Source organism: Pinus tabuliformis, chromosome 5_2 (assembly GCF_031772625.1).
Source record: "Pinus tabuliformis cultivar Carrire ecotype Pingquan chromosome 5_2, CPIR1, whole genome shotgun sequence".
NCBI classification, from domain to species: Eukaryota; Viridiplantae; Streptophyta; class Pinopsida; order Pinales; family Pinaceae; genus Pinus; species Pinus tabuliformis.
The window spans coordinates 50,701,207-50,709,830 of record NC_142306.1 but is presented as its reverse complement, the minus strand read 5'-3'; positions in this window follow the sequence as shown (position 1 = coordinate 50,709,830).

Here is an 8,624-nt window from a genome sequence, read left to right as displayed (position 1 = left end):
TCAATACCTCTTTATTTTTTGACAAGTTTGAGGAGGATAACATATGCTTGATTTGTAAGTTCATCATTTTCATGAATCCCTTCGAGTATTTTTAATGAACCCTGAGAAGGAGTGGTTCAACCTCGTCATGATCGATGAGTCCATCATTGTTTGGTTTTTTTACAAGTCCAGCGAGGGTAAAACATGACATCTTTTTCATGTTTAGAGAGTTTGAAAATGAGGTGAAAAAGAAAAATCTAGATGTCCCTTTTCATAGGTAGTCCCTTAAGTCCAAAAAGGTAGAAAAAAATACCCAAGAGAACCTCTTAGCCATGTTTGACTAACGTATTCATTTTTCGTAGCTAGTCTGTCTCATTCTGGAAAAGGTTTAAACTTATACTGAGTAGATGTCTTTTAATTTACTTTTACAAGTTCGAAAAGACAAGTGCTCGACAATATTTTCATATTTTAGGAGTCTGAAAAGAATTGAAAGAGGATTCTAGGGGGGTTCCTTTTTCATAGGTTTATAGAGCTTGAAAAAGAGATAAAAGTATACTCTATGGTCAAAGTAACATGTTCAAAACATATTTAAAAATTGCTAACAACTATAGAACTACACAAAACACCACAATAAGGATTAAACATACATGTTTCATAGTAAAAATGAATCATATCTAGGTTAAAACACTATAATGAATAAAATAATGAGAAAATGACCATAACTATTCAAAATGACTTGTAAATTTTACCATTTGACATTTTACCTTGAATAATGAGTATTTGGACCCCTTTTTCCCTCGATCTTTGCAGTTGATTGTGGCCAACCTAGAGAACCATTCAAAGTGTCTTCGCTTCCAGGTAGGAACTAAAACCTTTCCATATCTTTCTACAATCCATTTTTGTGATTTCGTGCAATTGTTTTAAGGTTTTGAGGCACCTCGGGTTAATAAAAAATTCCCTGAGACCAACACAATCCCTTTGTGTCGAAAATTGTGTTGCACCTAGGTAGGGGTACACTGTAGGAAGAGGTGCAATGCTCTGGGAAACATTGCTAGGGTGTGTTGGGTGCATTTTCCTATGTTATTTATCAGTTTTACCTCAAATTTTGTCAAGTTTTTTGCATGGGAAAGATCCTAATGGATCCCTTGTTGATGTTTTAGGTACCCATCAACACAAAGTGGAATTCATCTGGGGAGAAAGAGAATACGTGGAACAAGATTTGAACATGGAAAATGACCCTGCTACCATCTAGGTGCTAAAAAATTGTGGGTTATTGAAATTATTTTAGCTTCCTAGTATGGGGGAAAAAATGGAGTTGTTGAAGTACCTTGTCCATTCATGGGATATTCAGGCACAAGCATCCAGGTTTGGGGAGAATATTCTCGAGATATAGGTAGAGGACATTTAATTTCTGACTTGAATTTCAATCGAGGTGCCCCCATCTCTCTTGTATGTGGAAGAAGTAGTGGTAATATGGTGAAATAATATATCGCTACCTATTGTAGACTTTGAGCCCTTCCTACTATGGATGGGAAGATCAACATAAAGAATGTAACCCAATTACCCTTGAAAATGATCATGTTCTTTATTGCAAGACTGGCAGGCATCTCGACACTATATGTAGAAATAAAATCTTACATGCAGTATGGGATAGAGTGTCTAGCGCCAACAGTATTCAACTGGAGTGAGGGTGTCTTTTTCAATTTGAAGGAACAACTTACTAAAAAAAAGGAGGGAAAGTTGAAGAACTTCGGCTATGGAGCGATCTTAGTCTCTTTTTATTTAGAGCGGGTGCCACTACTACAACCTAAACAGATTGTACTTAAGCCCATTGATTTGAGGACCCCACTCATGAGGAGGTGGATAGACCATATGAGACAACATGTAGGCCCATTAATGATCAAATTTTCACCAACTTCCTTTAGGTGGCTACATAGTCAGTTCATCATCATTGATGATTATCCTTATGCATGGATGGATTTATGTGATGATCCCAATCTTGAGTTAGCTGAGGGTGATAAATTGGATGCTTCATGTAAGATACTTTGACGATTAAGTTTTTTAAGTCTTGTGATTTTTTTTGTTTTTTGTTTTATGTTCCTGAGACTAAAATATTTGTTTTTTTCATGCAAACATTGGACCTATAAGACTAGTGGGTGCTACATATATCAATTCCATAGAGAGACAACCACAAGGGGGGGTAGTGGGACCATTATAGGTCGTTGCAGTAGGACAAGATGCACTATGAGATCCAGATGTAGAAGAGATCCTACCACAGTTGGAGCGCCACATGGAATGACTAAAACATGGGATTGATGAGGTCATGGTCGATAGACTTCCATTGCAACTTTAGTGGCACACAATTGGGGTGCCTAGCGTATTGGACAATTACTATGCAAGATAGGTCGTGTAATGTCATTTTATCATGAGCATGACTTATTTGTCTACTTAGGTTTTTTGCATGTAGTTTTTATATGGACAATGTAGCCATATGTGTCTCGGGGCACACATTTTGTAAAACCAAACTTAATATATATATAAATATATATATATATATATATATATATATATATATATATATATATATATATATATATATATATATATATATATATATATATATATATATATATATATATATATAGATATATATATATATATTCATAATTTCCTAGTTCCTATTCTACTTTCAATATGATGTGATTTGAATTTAAAGTTATTTACATTCTTTGCAAATGTCGATCTAAAACAAAATTATCTAGGCCATTTGCTAATGTGTTCATATTTCTAGAAATATTTTCATATCATATGACATCGAAATTCCTTTCCAAAAGATGCACCCTTAAAACCATACGAAGTATGGAGGGATTTCTCACTAAATAGATGTTTGTGAGTTGTAGTACTATGAGCTATGAGTAAAGCATGATGAATATACGATGGCTACCATGTGAAATAGCATCAGAAAGTAGCTCAACCATTGTGTTATACTCAACAATGTTGTTAGTCGAGCGACCAATGCATATCCTTTTCATACTCACTAGCTTTCAATTTGGAGCAAAGATAACCCACACTGTGGAGGATAGGTTCTAAGTACTACGGCTAACACCATCAGCATAACCAATATACGGTTCAAGAGAGGTTGACATCTGCAATCCAAAAGTAAACAAAATAACCAAAAACCATGAGAAACTCTGAAACACATGTTGCAAAGACACTTAAGACACCTATACATAGTATGTATAGAGTTTACCATGCATGGGATCAAGCATAGTATTTTTTGGGGTACAACCCATTTCTAGGCTGCACCAATGGAACTCCATCGAGATCTACTAACTCATAAGCCCCTTTTACAAGGGTTCACTTGAAAATGTATGGACCCAACCACATGGGCTGGAACTTTCCTTGACCTAACTTGTTGGCCTCCTGGTCATATACGAGAACCATATCTCCTCCCAAGAAGATTCTAGGCTTGACACTTTTGTCATATTGCACTTTGATGCATCTTTTATGGGCTTCATTGGCTAACATGACATTGCACCATGTTTCATCCAAATGAGTTAGATGTAAAAGATTCTCCTCCTATGATGAAGTAGTAGGAAGAAGCTCGATAGCTAGTTTTAGTGATGAAATTTCACATTGAATGCGGAGGATCGCTTCTATACCATACACCAACTAGAAGGGTGTGAATCTAGTAGCAATTCTAACTGAGGTTCCGTTGACATTGCTGAACCACCAACATTGAGGGGATCACCCCGATATGAAGTCCCAAATAGACCTCACACTGCTTGGTGTGGGAGTCCCATCCAGTACGATGGCTCGGTTTCCATTAGCTTAAGGATTTGCCTCAATTTTTGTTTGTTAGCATAGGAGAGTGGTCTGCTTTGTCTTCGAGAAGTGAGGTTCACGTGCCCAATGAGTGTAAGTGTCACTTGTGTCAATGTTTCTTTCACTATCGAGGAAGAGGGTGAGAGTAAGTCTGAGGTTGGTTGGGAGTAGTCCCAATGCTACTAGGGACATGCAACACAACAAGAGGTGAACATCTTCCAGTGGAGCAATCCACACGGATGTGGCAGACACAACACACAAACGAATATAACATGTATAACACTCAGCGGAATAGTCCACATGAGTGCAACAATTGTTTACAACAAGTTTTATGTGAAAGGTGTGTCTGACATCCAGGAGAGTAGTCTACACGGGCGAGACAACATTAACAGCATATACAAGTCATTTTCATTAATAGATTATGTATTACAACAAGTGAAATAGTTCAAATGTGAAACACAAGTTAAAGCAACATGCATCACAAGTGTTAAAGATTAATCTTACAATAGTTACAATACATGTGTGAAAATGTGTTGGCCTATTAGTAGGATTCTGAATTAAGCGAAAGTTCCAAGACACATCATTACACCATACATCACTAACCCCGTCTGAGGGGCATTGGAACCACTACTTATTCCTCAAAGAAAACATGACAGACTCTATTGGTTATGTGGGAGGAGATGAGGTGAAAATTCCTTTTCATGTACAAACGAGGGGGTATTTATAGCCAAGTGTGAAAGTAACATTGTGGTTGTTTGACTACCCTCATGACTATTTGACTTCCATGACTTTTCAACTTTACATGAATCTTTGTACAACAAGTGGGTCTCATGGACTTCCATGTTACGTTACATTGATAGAAAGTATGGACCACAGTAGATATGTGGACGACATGAATCAACATGACAATGATGGTACATTTGTGCTACTGTTGGTGTGCATGTTGAGCTGCAGTGCTATTGGGTGATGGATGTCCTCATGGTGTGTCACAGCTTCACTTTCGCATGGCAAAGCACACAAAGTCTTTGATGGTCATTGGTTTGCTTGATGTTTCTTTTGCATTTTTCTCCTTGCTTGTATGTTGGAAAGCTTGACAGGTTTGTCTGTTCACAAAAGGTGCATGTTTTTTCATTCGTCTGTTCATGAGAACATATTGCATGTTTTCTCATCTATCCATCCATGAACATATCTTTTCATGATTACCCATTCATGAGCACATCTCTTTGCATTCATCATTTTTTCGTTTATCAGTGAACCTATCCCTTTGCATGCATCGTTTGTTCGTCTATCGGTGAACCTGTCCCTTTGCATGTGCTCCCCTTCATTCATCCCATTTGTCGTCGCGCCATGTTTGTTTTTGTACCTGTTTCTATAGTCACTCATGACGAGATGACATCAAATCCAAAAACCTCCTAGTCTACCATGATACATGATCATTTCGGATGTCGGTGACTAGAAGAGGCGAGAAGGTTTCAAGGTGGGATGGAGGATCTGGGCACTGCTGATGAAAACTGCACAAGAGTCACTAGGTGATGGATATGGGCAATCCGTATCGACAGTGATTGTCTGCAAGGTCTAGCCTAGCTGGATGAAAAAATGTGCATTTTTTGAGGGGAACAGTTGATGCGCCTTGGTATTGCAACAAGAATGCTACAACTCGTAAGGCTACCGAATTTAATTATCAACCCGAGGTTCGTATAAACTTAAGAGGTATTGGCACTATATGTGCAACATACAATGCGTCCTTCCTTTCCTGTCATGATGTAATGGAGTGCATGTACTAAAGTCAAATCCTAAACTAATTTCAAAAAATGAAATGTTCAAAATGGAACCTTAACCTATTGCACAAAAGAAAGTACAAGGAAAGAGACAAAAATTCAATGCTAAACCACACCATTTCCTAATTAATTGCCAAGAAACTATGCTTTTCAATAATGCTAAATTATCATAAACCAATTTCTACTATCCAAGCATGGATGTAAGAAGCATCAAACATCACTAATTTGCAACTAAAGGGACTGAAATAAATTTGTTTTTTTCTTTTTGTATTTTCATGCAAAATCAAGTATGAAAACTAATTTCCTTTGGTGATGTGGCAGGTGAATTAAGGATGTTGGAGGTTGGATGGAAGGGTTAGGGGATGGCTCAATGGTGTGGGAGACCCTTCGGAGGCTTTTGGTGACTTCCTAGAGGTTTTCTCTCAATTTTCCCTCAAAATAGGCCATTTCAGGAAAACCTACAGGATGTACTAGAAACATACAGGATGATCCTGTAGGAATTACTGTGAACCTACAGGATATAGCCGAGAGAAAAATGTGAGGTGTTGGAGGTGATGGGAGGCCTAGGAAAGGTGTCTGATGGGTGGAATAGAGTGGGAAAATTCATAGGATCACTCAGAACTCAAAACCAAAGATGGGAGATGGATGTATTTTCTCAAAACGTTTGGAGAAGTTTCAGTGTGAAATGATGAAATTGGCGAGGGTTTAATGACCAAGAAAATCAATTCCAAATTGTATGGTACAATTTTTTTTATTAACTAGGATGTCTTAGGTCCTCATTCCAATTGGAATCACTCAAAAAGATCTATGTTAACCCATTCAAAAAAAATAAAAAACATTACTAGTCGAAAATCTAGAAATTCGAGAACTAGTGAGCTAGTAAATCTAAAAAAATGCCTAACCAAATCAAGTGAAAATGAAATGGGGTAATTTTAATTATGAACTAGAATTTTTTTGTGATCTAATGCAAGTGGATTCAAGTCAATTCAAGCTCTTTAGCATGCTCTAAAAAGTATCAGAACTTTACTATTCTTTGCTAAAAAGGAGGTCCAACAATCTAGATTTCGGAATAAGAAGACTAATACAAGAAACTCAATGATTATTACGAATTTCCAAAGCTTTTAAAAGAATGAAATAATTCTTGTGATCCTACAAAAGAACTTACATCAAACATTTAACTCAATCCTACAACAAGAAATCATTATTACTAAATGCAGAAATATAAGGAAATAAAAACTAGAGATGCATGTGAATAAATAATGAAAAGAAGGAAAAAAATGATACAAAAGGGCTCTCAGGTTGTTGGGATGGTGAAGCCCAAGGAAAATCAGAGACCTATGGAGGAGAACAAGATCTAGAAGCTGAAAATGACACCAATCTTCATTATTTTCATTAATAGAATTACATCCCTGCAAGAAAATACAATGGAGCTGCAAAAATACAAGCTCTCTCCACAATAACATTAATGCAAATCTATCTCTGGAGGCAAATTCGACTTGTTAATTATAAAAAATGATTAGGAATCATTCCCCATGAATGGAGGAATCTTTCCCCACCAAAATCCCTTGATTAGTGGATCTAGTCCCCAATACTAGGAATTTGCATTAAATGGTAGGGAACACATTCCTAGATTTTCTCAATCATTCCCTGGATGAAAATTTGACTTGGTAATTATACAAAATGATTAAGAGTCATTCCCTACGGATGGAGGAATATTTCCCCACTGAAATCCTTGATTAGTGGATCTGCTCCCTTGATTGGTGGATCTGCTCCCTTCATTAGTGGAACACATTCCTAGATTTTATCGATCTTTGGAGTTTCACAATTTGTGCCATAATTCCACAATATCTTGTTGACTTAATATGTATTATTGATCATCCAGTAGTAGGGAACAAGTCCTCCTCCAGCTCTTCATCTCCTCAATATTCTCATAATATTCCACAAAAAATAAATAATATTAGGCATAAATATTCAATTATTCATAAACCTTCCTAATGAATATATTAAAGTTAAAAATAAATTATCTAATGCAAAAAGAGAGGTTTAATGTGTTGAAGGATGGTCATAGGCCTTAATTTATGTTTTAAATTAGAGGCATGGGCCTTAATTTATGTCTAATTTAGAGGCCCATCATACCCCCTGCTGAAAGTGTTGCTCATCCTCTGAGCAACTTAGTGACCTCATTGTGCCTCATCCATGGCCCTGGTGGCCTCTCTCTTGTGCATTAAGAATATTGGCTATAAGCTCTGCAAGGACAAGCCCAAAAACATATTTGTTCAAAGAAAAATCATTGTTTCTTGAAACCATTATCATGATTTCTTTCCCTTATTCAATATGAGTTCTTGAATATTTTTTTAGTTTGGCAAGGTCTTCCACACCCTTATCAACCATCTTCTACCTTGTTCCGTCATTTATTTGCCTTAGGACTGCCTCGTGTAGGATTTCTGGGTCATTGTAATTCCTACAAGATCATCCTGTCGAAAAAACATTCCCTTTGTAAACTAAAGTAAAGAAGTGGAAAAAATGACAGAAATGGTAGAGGAATGAATGGTAAAATAAAAGTGTGAGTGACAGGAGTCTCTTTGTGATCCTCCTTTTCTCTTTAACCATCCTTCTTGCTGACCTACAAATGGAAATTTCATGAAAATGGAGAGGATGCTCTCTTTGTTTGTTTTTTTTCAAGAATGAAATGAGATGGATGAATGATGAATAGATAGTGAATATGAAGTGGATGAAGGGATTGGAGTGTTGTGGTGACCTTGGCCTTTGCAAAAATTTCTTCTTTTAACTAATGTCCTCATTCCTTGAAATCATCACCCTTCATAATTTGACTTTTCAACATTGCATGGGTGAAGGAGTGAGCTGCAATCAACTAGTTGAAGGCGGCTAAGACTGTTGACCCATCCTTAGCTTATAAAACCTAATCTCTCATGCATTGACAACAAATTTGTAATTATAATATGCTCAAGAGAAGAGGTCAAGAATATTGCATACCTGTACTTACCTAGTGGTTGTTGGAGAGACATGCATGTGGCTGTTGAG